We start from the raw sequence: 20165 nt of genomic DNA, 5'->3' as shown, positions 1-20165 counted from the left end.
AGAGGCCCACATGGTGGCATGGGATTGTTTTTACTGTCTTGGCCCCTGCCCCTCAAGTCTCCTGAGGCCATGTCCCTTTTAGGAACTCTAGACACTAGCTCCGCACCCTCCACAGCATCTCCAGCCACTGGCCACTCTGGGGTGCTTGTGACACTGCTGTTAGAGGGTGCAGGTGGATGACTGTAGGCAAAGGCCAGCCTCGTTAGGCTTAGTGCCTCCTACAATTACCACACAGGCTTTGAGGAGCCCAGTCTTCCCTCCAGCTCCGGGGCAGAGTGGAAATCCTGATGAAGGGTAAGTCTCTGCCGGCTGGCGCTGCTTTTGGTCATGGGCTCAGATGGCCCCTCCCTGTCAGAGCCTGGGGAGTCAGTCTCCTGAGGCTGGCTGATTTGAGTGGTGATGACAGGCAGCTTCCTGCGTGCCTCGGGACCCATGGAACAAACCGAGCATGGAAAGCAGGGTCCTCTAGCTTAGCGGCTGCACACACATAGCTCACTGGAAGGAGGCAATTCCCTTAGTGTGGTAGTTTTGGTTGTCAACTTGACGCACAATTGAGGGATGGCCTCCATCAGATTAGCTTGTGGTCATGTGGTGAAGGGGCATTTTCTTGACTGCTAATAATGCAGAGGATTTGGACTATTGTACTTTTCCCTAGACAGGAGGGCTTGGGATCTCTAAGAAAGGTAGCTGAACAGAGCCTGGAGGAAGTCCTAAGCAGCGGTCCTCCATGGTCTGTCCCCATGCCTGACTTCAGGTTTCTGCCTTGGCTTCCCTGGATAATGGATTACAATCAGGAAGTGTAAGCCAAACACACCCTTTCTGAGTTATTTTTGGCCATCATGTTTTATTACAGCAACACAGGGCAAACTAGGACACTTGGGAATATGAGGCTTTGGGGACTTCCTCACAGTCCCTCATGGCTTGCTGACCACCTCAGCTCTGAACTTGAGGGGAAGCCGAGGGCTCCCAAATCACGGGGCCAGAGTTGGTGCTCTACTCCCTACCTGGGTCATAGCAGTGGTGAGGCAAGCAGGTGCACACATGGAGAACAAAGAGTGGGCAAGGGACAAGAGACAAAGCCAGCAGCCGTGGCCCACTGAGTCCTTGCTAGAAGCAGACTAGCTTCTTTGACTTGAACTATCTCACAGAGTCCCCCCAGGAACCTTGTGTGTGGGTCCACCTGACACAAGAAAGGAGACTATAGGCAAGAACAAACTCACCTGATTCCCACAGGCACACTTAGTAGTCTGTCCCAGGTGTCAGTCTCAGGAATCTGTCCTTATAGCCCCAGTAGATGCTGTACAGGTATGTATCCAACTGCATGAATGAGTAAGCCATAAAACCGAGCAAACAAAAAGGCAGATGGGACTTTCCTTTTCCTGGCTTGGGCCAGGTGCCAGATAGGCAGGTGCAAGCTTGAAAGTTAGTACATAGTTACTTGGGCTTAACCAGTAAGTGGGGTTAGCTATGCCCTAGACCCAAGGCTAGGGAGGCCAGGATCAGAACAGCCTGCAGCCACAGTGCCTGGACAGCGGCTCCTCACAGTTAATGACGCATTTCTTGTCTGGATGTACCCCATTGATATCTTGTAGTCACAGAGCTGGAGGGATCTCAGTAAGACAGCACCTCAAGGCTTTTAATGTGGCACTGTCCCAGTCATGGAAGGCCACACTGGAGTACCACAGAGTCATAAGCAGAAAGGTTCCCTAGCCCACAGAGATAGATGTCCAGTGTGGTGGCCAAGGGCATGCCTTGGGAGTGTATCTCTGCATGGGCTCCATGGTCTCTTACTGTCCCCTGCTACAGATGGACTCATAATAACACCCCATGGGCTCGGCCGGCAGAATGGAGGCTTGTGTGGTACTTAGCCTCTGGCACAGAGTAAGTGCTGTGTGGGTGTTCATGAAATGCAAATACTGAGCATCATGGAAAGATGCTTTTAAAGTAATTTTAGGTGAGAACTGTGGGCTGCAAAAATTATATACATTATGCTTCTAATTTTATGTGTATACATGCATTCATATGCATGCAAATGATTGTCTCTGTTGTAAAAATTGCATGACTTTGATTTCTTTATAACATTATATATATTCTTTTTTATTTACATTAAGTATGGATTACTTTAATTAAAAGAATTACACTTAAAAACAAAGAGTGTTTCTCTATGCCAGACTCCGGTCCCATCCCTGTTTTAAGATCAGTTCTAAGTGGCAAGTACTATACTCTTCTGAGAAGTGGGAGTTCCTGTTTGGAGATGCTCAAAGGCCTGTTTGAATGTCCAGAGATAACAGCTGCCACAGCCTGCCTCTTCTAGGCTCTCCCCTGTCCTGGGTGGTCCCCATCTCCTGTAGAAATGCTGCAGTGACTCCTATCCACAATGGCCACTGTAGACTAAGTTCTTTTGAATACAGATTTCCAAAATTATGAGTGTCTAATGTCTGTGTGCATGCCTTTCTTGCTGGGAGTGTGATGTCTTTGAAAGTGCCAGTGAACTTGAAGATTGTCCCATGTTGAGAAGCATCATGAAGCCTGTAGCTAGGTGAGTCACTTCTGTACCAGAATGGGTACCTAGGAAAATTATTATTATTATTATTATTATTATTATTATTATTATTATTATTATTATTATTATTATTATTATTATTATTATTATCAAGTCTTGGTTATGATCAGAGAGAGATCCTTGTGGACATAGAAAATGCAAGTTTGGAGAGATCAACTCCTTGCTTAGGAACATGTTTGCTGGTCAAAGCCAGCGTTTCATGTGTAACTTTTATTTTCAGACGTAGGTCCAAGTGGAGCCACGAGTTTTCTCTTTGTTTTTTCTTGCAGCTCTTTTATTTTTCATTACATGACAACATGTTTCTGGGTCCTAATGTTCACTGAAGAGTAGAAAACCAAAGTTTGTCATCGCCTAAGGAATCGAGTACAAAACACTTTATATAAATTCAAAGGATGAATACATTTACAGGTGTAAATGCAAACGTTCCTCACTCAAGGCAAATAACTAACTCATGGTGGTCAGGAAGGAAGATACCACAAAGGAATCTGAGTTCTAAGGCTCCGTCTTTCTCACCTTGTTAGGCCGGCAAGACAGAAGTGGTAACCAGATCGGGAACCCTTGCCAGCCTCAGAATTCCTGGGACAGTCAGCTGCCAGTTAATACCCTACACGGATCACGCCACAATGCTTGCCAGGTTGGGGATTTCTCTGGTGCAGCATGCTCTCTCCAGGCCTCAGGTGATCAAGCCCATGTAGCAGATGCCTGGAACCTGCTCAGTCCATCTAGAAGCATTTGCTGTGGATGATGCAGTGGCCTGACCAGTTATACTCCTGCTTGCTGATCCATATCTGTGGGAAGATGGACAGGGAGGCCAGGATGGAGCTGCCAGTCCAGGTGGGTGCTTGTTCTCAGAGGGGAAATGGTCTTGATCATCAGTGTGCTGGGATGTGATCTCTTCTTCTTGTTAGCAATGCTGCCTTCTTCCTGTCTGTGCTGCCACAGACTGCGCTGTGTTGGCATATCCAGGCCCTTGTAGATGTCTACATAACACTTCATGATAGAGTTGAAGGCAGTTTCATGGATGCTACAGGACTCCCTGCCCGGGAAGGAAGGCTGGAAGGGCACCTCTGGACATTGGGATCTCTTATTGCCAATGGTGATCACCTGCCCATCATGCAGTTCATAGCTCTTCTCCAAGGAAGAGGAGGAGGAGGAGGAGGAGGAGGAGGAGGAGGAGGATGCAGCAGTGACTATTTCTTAATCAAAGCCCAGGGTAGCATAGCACAGCTTCTCCTCTCTGTCACTCACAATCTCCCACCTCAGCCATGATGGTGAAACTGTAGCCACACTCATCAGGAGCATCATGAGATGGTCTGTCAGGACCTGGCCAGGCCCAAATGCAATTTGGCATGGGAAAGGGTGTAGCCCTCAGAGACGGGTACTATTGTATATGTGTCCTGGTGACCAGAGTCCATGACAATGCCAGTGGTGCACCCAGAGGCACCACCTGAGTGGCCACATGCATTGCTGGGATGTTGAAGGCTTCAAACATTATCTGCTTAATCTTCTCTGTTAGCCTTTGAGATCAGGAGTTGGAGTCTCAGTCAGAAACATATGGTGGTCTTCAGGGGCCACACAAAGTTCCTTGTAGAAGGTGTAGGGCCAGATCTTCTCCATGTTGTCCTTGTCGGTGACAGTGCCATGCTTGCCAGGTTATTTCAGGGTTAGGATGTCTATCTTGCTCTGGGTCTTCTCGTCTTCTGCATACATAGAAGTCCTTCTGGCCCACACCCGCTATGATGCCCTGGTGTCGGGAGCATCCAGCAGTGGAGGAGAACATGCACTGGGGGCTCTGTTGCCCGCAAATCCAGCTTTGTGCATGCCAGAGCCATTGTCAATGATGAACATGGCAATTTCTTTTTCCATTTGGTAAGACACGGTGTAGACTGGCAGTAGAGAGTGACGCCGTGTTTTCTCTGCAGAGGACTCTGAGGACAGTCTCAGACCTAGAGGAAAGAATCACATTGGACCATTTAGTCAGGACAGATGGGCTCAAAAACTCTGTGGACTGGATTTGTGTTGACATGCAACCAAGCCACGTCTGGGCTTGCCTCTGGACAGAGACCCAGATAGTTGTGTGGACTTGCACTCTACCAGTCTTGTTTTCTTCCCCATAAAATGCCTGTTTTTTATGGAGCGGAAGGAAGAGTTACACGTCATCTGGGCAAGGCAGGGCAATGTGCTAATTATCCCCCTCAACATTAATTTGGGACCCTAGGAGTGCTCATTATTTGCTAGAGTCTGACTTTTTAAAAAATTTATTTTAAATATTTGAGAAGCACTTATCTTCAGACAAAACACCAGATTTTTAATCTTCTAAGTAGATGACTCCAGGTATATGTATAGAATGCTTTGAGGTCAAGACATGGCTCGCTGTGTTTCATGATAGTTTCACCACTGCCTCAGAAGCCAGCACCATTGTCAAGTTTGTTTAGCATGTAAGAAACCCAGGCTCAAAGAAACTAAGCAGCTTGCCAGGGTCCCTGTCTAATGAGTGGCAAGTCCGGAATCAGAGCCAGCTCTTTCACTGCCCCAGTGTCTAGGATCTATGGGTTTCCCTGGGGCGCAGGACGTGTTCTCTTCCAGGAAGATTTTTCTGGGGCCTGTGCTCTACAAAAGACCAGCAAAGGGGTTTTTGGCAAAGGAGCACCTCTACCTTAGGCGCCTTTGTTTCTGTGGCCTCTGAACAAACTTTGCTAACCATAAAGGTGAGGATTTCCAGGCCTGGGGAAGCAGTCCTGAGTGTGTTTGGTTTGCATTTATAGTTTAGAGGAACAATGAAACAGATGGACTGACCCTGATGGCTTGTGAAGGAGTGAATTAGAATTCCTTGCCTGGGAAGGTCATAATTCTTCTTCTATTCTCTGTACTCCCTCCCTCTTCACAGTGTGTCCTGCTGTGACCCGTTCTGGGCTCATCTCAGCCTCAGGAACTCTTCCCCCAGGCACATGGTCTGGACCCCACAGCCTCAAAGTGTCACCCAGTTAGCCTGTCACCTCCTAGGCTGCCTTCCAAGGACTGCTGCTCGGGAGCTTGGGTTCCTGTGTTCATTGTATTTACTAAGGGAGCTCGAAGGTCCTCCAGCCCCTTTTCCTTCACTTCCTGCATTGTTGCTCTGGACTGATCAGTGGGAAAAGCAGTTGCCATCAAAGAATAGGCTGGACTGGGATCTGCTTTTATGTTTTACATGGGTAGAGAATTATAGCTTATCTGTAGTTGCCATGGCTTGATCTTAAACATCCCCGAAGAGCTGTTTAGTAAAGGCTTGGGCATCAGGTCATGGAACTGTTGGGAAATAGTGAACATTTTAGGAGGAAGGACCTGGTGGAAGAAGTTAGGCCAGTTGTGGGTATGGCCTTGAAGAGTATTTTGGATCCCACCCTTTCCCCTCTCTCTGCTTCCTAGCTACCATGAGCTAGGAAGGATGTTGTTCCACCACATCCTTTCCCATACCTGCCATCTTACCACAGGCCCAAAGCTATAGAGCCCAGCCACCATGGATCAGTATTTCTAGGACAGTGAGCCAAAACGAGCCATTATTCCTGTTAGGTTGATTGTTTTTCTCAGGTATTTTGTCATTAATGGGAAGCTGCAGAGGATAACAACCAGAAGAGACAAATTCCTTTCCATGAGTGTATATACTTAGACATGTGTGCATTTCTTCTCCCAGAATTCACGCACTTGCGGACCCATTTACTGTGTTAAGCCTGGACTTCCTATGTGGCACAGGGCCTCTTGCCTCCAGGAAGATGAAACCCAAACCGCACTCTGGGAATGAGACATGCAGTCAGAGATGTGTAGGTTATACCTGCAGCTGCTGATTGTCTTTAGTGAGGATTACACATGCATCCTAAGGTAGTGCATGTATTTTTCTTATTCTAAGTGAAATAAGTTAAGGCTCTAGGAATTGTGGAATGTCATCTGTTTGCTGCTTTTATGTCACTGTGGCCATGATACCAGGCAGAAACACCTCAGGAAAGGGAAGATTAATTTTGGCTCACAGTTTAGAGGGTTTCGGTCCACCGTGGAGAAGGGTGGCAGGGAAGCTTGTGCTCATGGTAGTATGTCGCAGAGGCTCTTCATCATATCACAGCAGACAAGCAGAGAGACTGGCAGGGTCAGGCTGTCATCAAAGGCTGGCCTCTGGTGACCTACTTCTGTCTATTAGGTCTCACCTCCTGAGGGTCCCATATCCTCCTAAAGTATCACCACCAGCTGGGAAGCAAGTATTCGTGTTCATGTTCAAACTGTAGCAGGTGGGGAAAACAATGCCTTTAGCCGGGAATTTCTTACTGAATAATGGTCAACTGGTTCATAGGAAATTTGTCAAAACAGGCTGCTTTTTATTTTGACATGTCTATAAATCAACGTGGTAGTGAAAAAGGAGGAAAAATTAGGTTGGTGGTGTTTTTGCCTTTTTTTTTTTCCAAGACAGAGTTTCTCTGTGTAGCTTTTGTAGACCAGGCTGGCCTCAAACTCACAAAGATCCACTTGCCCTGCCTCCCAAGAGCTAGGACTAAAGGCATGCACCACCACGCCCAGCCAGAATTAGTTTATTTACCGGATTTGAGTTACCTTTCCATCTCTGTCACTGATGCTTGTGAGGGTTGCTTTACTTGACCTCAGTGCCTTCATTTCTAAAGTGGGGGTTACATTTGCTTTAATGGCTCTCAAGAATATTATATGACTACACAAGGATTTTTTTTTTTAAACAAATGAAGGCAGTAAGAGATGTGCAGCTTAGCCTTTGGCAAAAAGATCCAAGCTTGGAAATGCGTCCAGATGGCAGATTTGCTACCTTAGGTCAATAGCATATGTTTGGACCTATCCCTGGAACAGCCCTAAAAATCCCTGTGTAAATATTAAGACACCTTCCTTTCTAGTCTCGGAACAGTTTTAGTCGGGAGGATCTGTCAGATGGCTATTATGGTTTCGGCTCATTAGGTGATGGCCACAGTGGGACTGGATTCAGCCACGAGCATGAATGCAGCCTGCATAGTGCATAACGGAGATGAGCCGCTGCTGTCTAGGGAGTAGGCCTTTACTCTCATGTAGCTGGCCCGGCATGGCTCCCAGTGGGCCAGCTAATGAGGCGGCTCCCAGTAGGCTGAGTGCATCTGTGGCGGGGCAGGATTCACCCTCGGCTGTTTCTCTCCTCTTTTGGCTGTGCAGTTGCCGTGCGCATGTTGCAGCGTGTAGAGTGACAACACCCCTGGACTCTGTCACAGGTTGGCTTGCTTCACTGCACTCTTCAGGCTGGGAGGAATAGGCAGGCTGGGTGGCAACAGAGATATAAATATATAGAGCATGTTTTGTGTCTGTTGAGAGACCTGCTGCTTCCTGAAGTGACCTGGGACACATTCTTAGTCTTAACTGGAAGGAGTATGAAGGGGCCATGGACCTTTGGGGGAGTTTTGTTGAGTGGAATTCTATTTGAGAGCAGGGGCCAGGCATTTTGGATGCTGAGAGTCAGTCACCGTGACTTGGTGTTTCCTGCAGGAGGAAAGGAAATGGGGTCATGTTGAGTTGTACCTTTGGCTTCGCCAGTGATTGAGTATGGGACCAGAACCTACTTATCCATCTATATATTGGGGTTCCTAGCACATCACTTATCCTTACTGGAGAAATCAGTGAGCTCTGTAGGCGCAGTGTCATGCCTGAGGACACAGGGAGCATCTGCCACGGGGCAGCATGTGTTGGGTGCCAGGGATATGGCAGGGGTCAGATCATCAGAGCCTCGGCCCTTGTGGAGCTGCTGTCTCAGGAGAAGAGCCTCATGGTAAGCTATAAGTAAACAACATGCAAAATAGTTTGATGCTACATTGCATGTGGTGACCAAGTTGTGGGGTTGGGAAGAGGGGGTGCTTCTTTGATCAGAGAAAGCTCATCTCTGAGATGACTTGATGCTGAATCGTGAGCTAAGAAGGCAGGGCGCAGAGCCTGTTCAGGTGGAGGGGCACAAAGACCTGTTGCCACCTCTAACCCAGGTGGGTTAGAAATCCTCCCCGCCAGGATCACAGGAGATAGTTTGAGCCCATTCAGTGTAGAATTAGCTTCATCTCTGAGAAGGCCAACTGTTGTGGAAGTTTCCTCTGAGATGAACCTTCCACCTTGGAGGACACAGGATGTTCTGAGGGGAGACGGAACATTTGATCATGCAGGGAAGATCATTACACTGAAAGAAAAAACAACTCATTAAATTCAGGAAGTTCCTGAAGCTGACTAGATGCACTAGACCTCTCCCTCCCCAAGCATATACAAGCTGAAAGATATGCTCAGATAAGGCGAGTGGCCTAGTGGATGCTCAGACCAGCCAAGGTACCTGGAAGAAGAAGAAACTGGCTGATCTGCCTGGAAAAACTTAGCCAAACTGAACTTCCCAGAAAGGACACTTCCCAACCTGTGGAGCTGGCTGCAGGCTGTGCAGTGAGCTCCAGGTCCTCAGCTTCTGTCACCCAGGTAAGGGGGGTGGGGGCTTTGGTGACGCAGCTGTCTTTGAGTCATTCCTGCTCCTGCAACTACCCCTCACCCACAGTCCTTCAAGTAACGTCTATAGAATTAATTGGTTTGGCAGTTTCGACTCTGGTGGTGTCTGTACTTGGGTCTGTTGTGGCTTTCCTTTCTGGGACAAGTAGATGTTTGTTCGCATTTCCCTGGGAACAGTGCCACACAGCACCAACTAAAGACAGGTGAAGAACAAAACATGTGTGATAATCTGTAAAAAGAGACCTGTTTGTCTATTCATATATGCAAATCTCTCTGGAAGGGCACATTAGAAATCGATTGGTGTATTGTGAAGAGTGTGTGTTGTGTGTGTGTGTGTTTGTGTTTGGGGGGAGGGCGGAGATAAAACAGGTTCACTTTTAAATGTGTGTCTATTTTTACTGTTTGTTTTTTTTTAAAAAAACAAAACAAAACATGTGCTTATATCACCTTACAACAAAGCTCAGTTTTATAAGTTAGTTATAAGTGCACACTTATTTTAAAATGTCTGCAGGCCATTTGGTAACAGAAATGAGAGAGGAGTGTGGAGAATCTGCCAGCTGCCAGTAAAACAGCCCAGTTTGAATGGATGGAGGAACCCAGGCAGGGGAGCGAGGGACCCCAGCATCCATCCATTCGCACGTGCAGAGACACAGTTCAGTGGCTTTTCTTCTCATTGCACACAAAAGAGGTACCTATCTCCCACGGCTGATGCTCCAACTGTGTTTATTGGGCCTGAAAAATTACAGCCCCAACCCTTACACGTGTTTCATTTTATTCTAATTATTTGTGAAAGCCTGATTCTCACAGAGTTATAGACCCCCTAGAACCCACTGCAGAGTCTCATGCCTTATGCAAAGTCAGTTCTTCAGCAAGAGTAGAATGCATGTAACAAAAACAGGCTCATTTGTTCTAGATTATTTATCCCTGTCCCTCCATACCCACTCCAGGACAGTAAAGATTTTAATGAAAATATCTCTCATCATATCTTATGATAAAAACCTCCAGTAAGCTTGTAGGAATGCCTATTGATGCTGCTGATTGTGTTGGGATAAATGTAATTTTCTGATGTGTTGTGCATCTCACTCCTGTTGAAACTCTTAGGGCATGTTGTGTTTGATTTTCTGTATGGTACTTTAGCTGCCTGGCGTCCTTTCCTTTCCAGAGCAGAAGCAATCAATGCTAAGGGAGTTTGCGGAATGGCCCGGAGTGGTTCAAGGTGCATTATGCAATAGACCTTTGGCTCTTAGTTGTGTGAGATTGCTTCCAGAGAGCTTATTCGCACTTCATGCATAATTTTCTTTGGTGGAGTTCTCTAATTCCTGTGTTGACAAAATTCAGAAGGCAAAGTGGGGTAAGTGGGCGGGTCCTCTGACAGCAAGAAATGACACTGTGCTATCATGACAATTGGCACAGAGACAAGAAATGAGTTCATAAGAGGGCAGAAAAGTTTCATCTGTTTTGAAATCATTCGATAGGTTTTTCTGAATATCCAGTGTAAGCTATGTTCCGCATTTTCTGTTTAAAGATGAAGGAAGGCAAGCAGCAGTTTTAGAAAGATTCCTTTTTTGTTGCTTTGTTTTGTTTTCTTTCTTCCTTTGTTCCTTCCTTTCTTCCATCCTTCCTTCCTTTGTTTTTTGCTCTTTTCAAGACTGGGTTTCTCTTATATACCTGGACTTGCTTCATAGACCAGGCTGACCTCAAACTCACAGAGATCTGCCTGCCTCTGCCTCTCAAGAGCTGGGATGTTTACAATGATTCTAAAATAGAAATAGTTTAGAAATTTGTGTGTGTGTGTGTGTGCCCACGTGTGCACACATTTGCATGTGGAGGCCTAAGGTTGACATTGTGTATATTTCCTAAAATGCCCTTCGCCTTTATTTTTTAGACAGGGTCTCGCACAGAACCTGAGGCTTGTTTATCTGACTGGGCTGTATGCCCAGTGAGCTTTAGGGATGGATCCTCCTGTCTCTGTTCCCCTTTCCAAGGCTCGGGTTACAGACATATGCTGCCATGCCAAGTGTTGGGGCTTTGAACTCAGAGCCTCATGCTTGTGGAGAGGGCACGTATGTGACTGAGCCATCTCTCCAGCCCAGAAAGAGTTAAATATTTAAAACTCCATGGTCTCAACAATGTTTCCTTAACAAATAAAGGACAGTGTCTAAACTAATAGCTGAAACTGTAGAAGATAGGAAAAGTAAATAGAAACATTTTTATTTGTTTATTTTGAAATCACTAGTGTGGGAAGAGTGTCCCCCGTAGGTTTCCTACTTCATGTCCTTTCATGCAGAAAGGCAGAGAACCAGAAGCAATGTACATGCTGCAGAAAACAAACAAAAAACAACAAAAGAGAAAAAAAACTCCTGGTATTTTGAAGTAGTATAATTACCTTTCAAAAACTCGAAAGCATCAAATGAAGTATCAGTACTAATAAAAGATGTCAGTAAGCTGGAAAAAAATGTAAATGCTGTGTATGCTCTACATTATTTGTGTACCAACAATGAGCCAGTTGGGAAAAAAAAACACTTAATACAAAAGATCTTACTTTACTTGTCTCAATGTACAAAATACCCAGGGAGAGATGGAATTAAGACATAGGATGGACACTGAGAAAAACTAAAAAACATTCCCGAAAGCCATCGAAGATTATTTGGGTTGACAGAAATGCATGCTGTGCGCGTGAATCTGAAGGGTGTGGTTTGAGTGTGTGAGACAGTGGTCCATGCTGCCTAGAGAGGGGGATGGTAGGTAAGTCACCAGGCCTAAGTTCTAGCTAACTACTTACTGGTGTGTGGTCATGGCCAAGTTACTAAACTGTGGCCTTAAGTTTCTCATCCATAAAACGGAGATGATAAAGAATCCACGCCACGCAAGCAGTGTAAGTTTGCATTTGTGAGCACTGAGAACAGCACCTTCTGTGGGAAAATTGCTGTTTATTTTCCTTAAATTATGTTTTCAACTTCTGGGAATACGCAGAAAAACTCTTCACAGGATTTGGGATAAGCTTTGCAGAGGTTATCTACTCTTTAACAAGTTGATAAGAATAGTCAAAGTTTTGAAAAATAAGTGATGCAGGGCTCGAGAGACGGCTCGTGGCTAAGGTCACTCTTGTAGAGGACCCGAATTTGACTCTGAGAATCCACGCTGGGTAGCTCGCCACTGTCAATAACTCCAGCTTTGTGGAGATGCACCATCTCTGGCTTCTGCTTGCCCTGCCACTCACACACAGACCCACATGCGCGCGCACACAGTCCAGAATGAGAGAGGCGGGACGGGGGGGGGGGCATTTGTGTACAGATGCTTCTGTATAACCCAGGGTCTTGTTGGCCATAGCATGGTGGCCTCAGTGTGAGAACTGAAGAGTCAACAGAAGAGAATGAAGCTCAAGACTAGATCTAACTGGGCACAGGAGAGCAGGGCACTACTCCCATTTCACAGCGACTGGCGACGGGTAAACACAGCAGACACTTCATTTACTACTAAAAGAATAGCTTCTTCCTATACCAGTGCTTACCAAGCTGTGTCCAAAGGCTTTACAACCTCTCGGGGGCAGGCATAAGATCCCCAAGCTCCACTTAGCATGTGGGAGGGGAAGGGGCCCAGTTGCCATTAAAGTGTGGCAACTAAATAAGACTCATCCAAATGTATTCCAGATGGATGGGAGGGTGAATGTCAGAATCACTATTCTGGAGCCTGAGGACAATATGAGGGTGTGTTTATATGCTCTTCTTTACTACTTTTAGAGTAAAAATAAATAACAAAAAGGGTCACAAAGGACATGAATAATAGAACCACAGGAAAAAAATGTAAAAAAGGAAAATGCCAAACCTCACTAACATTAAAAATTCACAATAAAACAATGCATAATTTTTCATAACTCACAAGGGAATAGCTTTAAGCATCATAGGGTCCAGGCACGCGGAGGCTACAGTGAAATGGCCACATTGACATTCAGGCGTTGAGTGGGCATAACTGGGCCAGTTTTCTAAAATGTTTTTTATTAAGAATCTGAAAAGCAGCCATAGTGAGGGCCAAACACTCGAACTTCTATGAATATGCCATAAGGAAGAGTTTTGGGTCCACACATAGGCTTAGATACCCAGGGATGCATGGCTGCATCATTTTCATAGGAAAAAAATTGGAAACAGATGAAATTTCTAGCAATGTGGTAAGAGTTAGCTACGTCATGGCCCCTTCTTATGATGGATAGCCTTGTCATTAGCAGTCATGTTTCTGAGGAATCCTGTCACCAAATGACACGAGAGGATGCTCGCTATATACTAACTGAAAACACCACCACACAAGCTAGAGATAGAACGACTCTTTTTTTTTTTTTTAAAATAAAAAATAATCAGAGACAGAAAACTTGTGGAAAGAAACAAAGAAATTATTCCAGCACGTGACTGGGGATCCCTGTCTGGGTGGCTGGTTTGGGCGATTTTCACACCATACTTTTTAGGTTTTCTGATAGCACAGTTGCACATATTTTTATGATGAGAAAAATGTTAGAGGATAATGAAAAGATGAGACCGGGCAGGAGGTTTTTGACATGAGTTTACTAAAAGGCGATAGTAGGAAAGCCGGGAACCTGGCATTTATTTAATAGGTAGCTCAGCGAAGCAGAAACACAGATTGTGCAGCTGTATGGGAGCCTTGAGGACAGATGGGAAGGCTGAGGGGAGAAGAATGAGGGGGCACAGGGGATACAGAGGGCACCAGAGCCTCTCAGGGACACTAAACCCTTTTGAGTCACCCTTCACTGAAGATTCCTTGGGCCTGGCACAAAAACCAGTTTCCAAGGGGCCTGCAGTATGGTATTAGCAGCCTATCCACACGTTGCCATGGCGATGGTGTGCCCATGCATAGATAGCCCTTCTTGGCTCCACTGCTTTGAAAGGCAAAAGCTTTTTTAGCATCAAGAGCCTGTTCTTGGGAAGTCCTGGAGTTGTTGAATCCAGTTTCCTGGCTAAGATTTGTTACCTTTTACTTTTCCTCCCAGCATTCAACCTCACCTCGGATCCTGGATGTTCATTGGCCTAGAACAGCTGGTAGGTCAGCTGGAGCCTAAAGCTTCTCTGTTGGCATGGCGCTTATTGCCTGGGGGTAGGGTGTCAGCCACTCTGAAAGGCTAACAGTGTCTACCTGAGGACACCGGCATGGCTGTGGAAGGCTCGTCTCAGGGCTGGAAAAGCACTAGGGAGCTCAAGGATCTGGAAGCGACTGTGTGCTTGCCCCGTCCCTTCAGCAGGCTGGGCTTCAGGCCCCCTTTCTAGAAGCTAGTTCCCTTCGTAATAAGTACCCCGAGGGACTATGTGAGTCTTAAGTCAGAGGAAGTGCCCATAGTTAGAGTTACTGTGACCTTTTTATCTCTTCAGCCTTGCCAAAGGTTAGCCATGCTCAGTGTCAGGTGTTGTACAAAGTGTGCCCAGCACCTGTACAGCAGTGCTTCTGGGAAGTCATTGTCACCATCATGGCCGTTAGAGATGCTTCTGATGTCGCTGTGGCTTCTGTCTGAAGCATCCCAGGAGGAGGTGGTAGGTTTCCCAGGTCCCCTTCACCACAGCCTGCAGCTCTTGGGCGTGTGTGGAAGAGCCTCCTGTGCCGATTCTCCCAACGGCAGGATGTTCTGAGGATGGAGGGCGGTAGGTATGAGCCTGGGATGGGTGTGGCTAGTCCCTGAAATGATCACCAAGCCTGGCTTTGACTTTCTGCCTTGCCTTCCAGCAGTTGCAAATTTTGCTCACAGGAATTTCCTTGGCTGGGCCCTGGGGAGTCCCTGGGCAGGGCCCCGTGAGTCACCTGAGAGTGGCGGCCACCATGCATGGACCCTGAGCCAGAAGAGTAGAAAGCTCACATGTCAAATCCTAGCGTTAAGAGGTTGGCAGAGCAAACTAGGGCCACCTTGCAGTGGCTTCTGAAGCCAGGTCTTCTGAACTGCCCACCGTTTCAGACTTAGTGGAGATTGAGAAACACAGAGCACACTGAGTGAATGACACCAAGCTAGAATAAAAGACATTTTAATATTAATGTGAAGAAAAACATACAGTAAGTTACAGCTTGGTGGTGAACGTGTGGTAGGAGCTAGCGTGACAGTGGTGTGGCATGGCCACTCAGGAAATACTATTCTGCAGTCACCTTTTTTTTCTCTAAAGTGAATGCTTCTTCAGTTTCTCTATGAGGTTTTCTGAAGCACCTGCCTGAAAGAGGAAACACATATTGGTCCAAATCAGAAGAAGACTGGATCATGATTTTCCAATTTTGTGTGTTTTTTTTTTAAAAGCTTGTTTGAGTGTGTGTGGATAAATTAGTAGGCTTTGATTTTTAAAAAATTACTTTATTTGGGGCTCCTTATCTCTTTCTCCCCTCCCCACTCCAATCCCTTCCAACACCCCAACACCAGGTAGAAGAAAAAGGTTAGTGGGGAGAAGGGGCGTGGTTCTCTTTGGCTACTTCCTGCTGTTTAGGGTCCTAGGGTTCTTTGGAATCTCCGTTGTCAGGATATTCAGCAGCAATAGCCTTCCCTTCCTCCTCTGTCTCCTCCAAGTGTTCTTCTCACAACCCTCCTTTCCCTCTCTCTCTCTGGGCTTTCGTATTTATTCCAACTGGCAAAGACCCGTGCCTCTACATGAGGTGGTTCCCAGCTGACAAAGCTCAGTTGCCCTCAAAAGTTATCAGCTGTGGTAAAACTGGAGCAGCCCACGTATTCCACGCCTGGGATTAAAACAAAGATGTATTTATATATCACAAACCAAAACTTCCACAACAGTATATATTTTTGGCACTTTCTTGCCTGTGTCAGATGGTGGAGATTTCTTCCTTTTAATACCTGTGGCTAACTGTTCAGGTCCATGCAGATGAGGCAGCTAAATCTGCTACTGTGATGAGGTGATAATCTCTGTTTGGGTCTTGTAAGTGTCCCCCAGCCTGGCCCGCAACACATCTGGTGGTGGTGTCCCTGGGGCCAGTGTGGTAAGCCACATGCTCAGAGTTCTTCAGTGTCCCATAGTCAAGACCAGGGTACAGCAGACATGGAAAGGAGAGGGGCAGCTTAGCTCAGTTAATGCAATTTTAGGGTCTGAGTTAGGGGATTCACAGAAGTGAGAGCAGACAAAGTTCTTGAAGTCAGGATTTCTCCAATGGGAAGGGCCACACAGGAAAACAAAAAAGCAAGGGCAAGCACACTGAGGTGGCGCAGTGTGTGAGCAGTGAGTGTCCCCAAGAGTCAGGGGAGGAGAGAGCAGGATATAAAGCCAGCAATATTCTTGAGTCCAGACCCAGGAGGCCAAGGTTCTCTATTGAGAGGTGAACTTGTTCATAAGCTCTGATGGTCGAAGTCCTTCTCCTCACTGCTGCAGTCACAGTGTTCTCAGGGCTCCTGGGTACAAGGACAGCGTCACTGAGCTGTGGGACACAGACTCATTTTAAAGTCTCATTTCTAGCATCTTCAACAAATGGTGCTGGTCTAACTGGACGTCTACATGTAGAAGAATGCTAATAGATCCGTATTTATCGCCCTGCACAAAACTCAAGAGCAAGTGGATCAAAGACCTCAACATAAAACCAGATACACTGGACCTGATAGAGAGTGGGGAAGAGCCTTGAATTCATTGGCACAGGAAACAACTTCCTGAACAGAACACCAACAGCTCAGGCACTAAGATGAACAATTAATAAATGGGACCCCATGAAACTGAAAATCTTCTGTAAAGCAAAGAACACTGTCAGTTGAACAAAATGGCAGCCTACAGACTGGGAAAAGATCTTTACCAACCCTACATCTGACAGAGGGCCAATATCCAAAATATATAAAGAGCTCAAGATATTAAAAACCAACAAACCAAATAACCAAAATTTAAAAATAGGTTACAGAGCTAAACTAAGAATTCTCAACAGAGAAATCGCTAATGGCTGAGACACACTTAAAGAAATGCTCAATGTCTTTAGTCATCAGGGAACTATGTAGGCTCAATTTTTTTAACCAGTATATTTTATTACAACTTGTTAACCAAGCATACATCACTTATAACCCGACTTACCGAAACAATAGGAAAAGAAGATTAAAGAATAACAATCGTAAGGATATCAGTTCCAATGAATGATTCTCCTGCGTAATCAGCAGGATTTCTTCTGCTGGAACCTGGAGTAACAAGAACCCGGAACCTCAGCAGCAGCCGAAGCCCCGAAGCCTTCCCTCGAGCAGTTCTCTCTAGGAGCATCTCAAAGTGGAGCGATGAACAGCCAAAATGATCCAAAGTCTCCAAAGGCCCCTCCTCCAGTTCTGGGCTCATTTATATATCTCCTCCTAGAGTCTGTTCATGGGATCTTTTCAGCTGGCAACAATCAAGCTCCTGTGTGAGGTGGTTGGTCTTCTAGTGGATTAACCTCACCTGTTTTCTCACAAGACCGTTCTGATCCCACACTGGGGATCATAAAAAACAGGTTTATCTCTCCTTCAGAATTACACATTACAATGACTCTGAGAATCCACCTTACACCCATCAGAATGGCTAAGATAAAAAACTCAAGTGACAGAACACGCTGGTGAGAATGAAGCAAGGGGGTACACTGCTCCATTGCTGGTGAGAGTGCAAACTTGAACTACCACTTTGAAAATCAATCTGGAGCTTTCTCAGAAAATTGGGATTAGTTCTACCTCATGACTCACCTATGCCACTCTTGGGCATATACACAAAAGATGCTCCACCATACAAGGACATTTGCTCACTATGTTCATAGCCGTTTTATTCATAATAGCCAGAATCTGGAAACAACCTAGATGTCCCTCAACTGAAGAATGGATAAAGAAACCATGGTACATTTACACAATGGAATACTACTCAGGTATTAAAACAATGAAATCGTGACTTTTTTTTTTTTTCAGGCAAATGGATGGATCTAGAAAAGATCATCCTGAGTGAGGCAACCCAGACCCAGTGTACTCACTTATAAGTGGTTATTAGTACAGAATAATCATACTACAAGCCACAGACCCAAAGAAGCTAAGTAAAAAGGAGGAGCCAAGAGAGGATGCGTGCACCCCACTCAGAAGGGGAAATAGGGTAGACATCAGAAGTGGATGAAGTGGGGGAACTGGGTAGGTGAGGATGTGAGAGGGGAACAAGGTTGGAGATCAGATCTAGGGAGAGTAGGGGTGAGAGGGCTGGGAGAGAAAAGAGAGACTGAGGGGACATCTCGGGCACAAGCTAGAGACCTGTGACAGGATAGGCCCCTGGGAAGTATGGAGGTGACTCTAGCTCAGACTTGTAGTAATGGGGGACATGGAGACGGAGATGGCCACCTCATAGCCAGGCAGGATTTCCAGTGGAGGGAGGGGGACACCAGCCCACTTACAAAATGCTCAACCGAAAATTTACCTAGAAGAAATGCAGGGATAAAGATGTAACAGAGATTGAGGGACTGGCCAACCAATGACTGCTCCAAGCTGAGACCCACCCCATTGGAGAGAGCAAACCCCTAACACTATTAATGATATTATGCTATATTTGCAGATAGGAGCCTAGCATAACTATCCTCTGATAGGCTCCACCCAGAAGCAGATAGAAACACAAGCTGAGACCCACAGCTGAAAATTAGGTGAAGCGAAGAGAGTCTTGTGGAAGAGTGGGGCAGATAGAAGGACCGGAGGGGACAAGAACCTACAAGAAGACCAACAGAGCCAACTAACCTAGGCCTATGGGGGCTCACTGAGTTTGAACAACCAACCAAAGAGCATGCATAGACTGGACCTAGTCCCCTGATACACATGTAACTGATGGGCAGCTTGGTCTTCATGTGGGTCCCCTAGCAAGTGGAGCAGGGGCTATCTCTGCCATGGGCTGAGTTGCCTGCTTTTAGATCACTTGGTCCTAGCTGGGCTGACTCGTGTGCTTATTCCTGATGTGACTGGATGTGCCAGGGTAGGTTGGGGAGGGGGGAGGGGGAAAGGGGGAAAAGAGGGTAGGACTGGGAGGAGAGGAGGGAGGGAGTACGATTGGAACGTAATGTGTATAAATAAATAAATAAAAAAACCAACTGAAGTCTCATTTCTATGTTCCCAGGTAGAAGAGAGAGAAGAATGTGACTAACAGGGAGGGAGGCATGTGGGAGGACGGCCCATTCCCATCCTCCTGCCTGTGCTGGTTGTAACACTTGACAGAGGATCCCTGAGGTCATAGGATGAGGGGCAGGACCAGTCTGACCATAGATGTGTAACAACACCTTGTGATTAAGAGGCTGGCTGCCCAGACGCCAAGGATGGCTGCTTCTATGAGCTACATTGCCACCATGTCCTTGGAGTTCCCAGTCGCCATGTCTCTTACAGCTTTGCCCCTCGGGTTGTCCATAAACCAATGACCCTTGATGGAGAAGGTCTCTATGCTCTGAGAAGAAAGTGGGAAGCTACATTGGACTGGTGTGCCTGAGGCGTCAAGCCAAGCGGCTGGGCCTGCTTTCCTCCCTCCTCCCCCCCCCCTTTTTTTTTGTGGAAACTTCAGCAAAGTGGATGGCCGTGAGTGTAACAGGTCTGGATCCCAAGCAAGATACAAGCAAGGTTCTTAAGCACTTAGCTGTCTCTTCCTCCGTGTCATCCTGCAGGTGTCCACATGCACCTGAGCTCTGCCTAACTGTCCATATTGTGTTCTAGCATGATTGCCCCCTGGCTTCCAGGCTCTGGTGAGCAGTGTTATGCTAATGTTAGAACAATGGGCTCCCAAGTTAGTGTGAGACTTCATCTATCAACCAATGGGTTAATGAACTTTGGGGAAATGCAGAGAGAGAGAGGGAGAGAGGGAGAGAGAGAGAGAGAGAGAAAGAGAGAGAGAGAGAGAGAGAGAGAGAGAGAGAGAGAGAGAGAGAGAGTGTGTTTGTGTGTTTGTGTGTTTGTGTTTGTGTTTTTGTAGAACAAGCTTCCTGATTTTTCTGCCTTACTATGGATCACACTATTTTGGCACTTTTTTTCAAGTGAGTTACAGAACAGTGCCCAGTTCTATGTATTTAGTCTCTGCATCATGTGATGGCCCGAGAGACCACAATGACCATATGAGCCTGGGAGTTGGCTTTATGTGTGTGGTGGCATGAAGGAACTGGACACTCTGGTTACTATGCTGCTAGGTGTGTGTAC

Source organism: Acomys minous (genome assembly GCF_964271855.1).
Source record: "Acomys minous genome assembly, chromosome: 9".
Taxonomy (NCBI): domain Eukaryota; kingdom Metazoa; phylum Chordata; class Mammalia; order Rodentia; family Muridae; genus Acomys; species Acomys minous.
Note: the sequence above shows the minus strand (reverse complement) of the source record.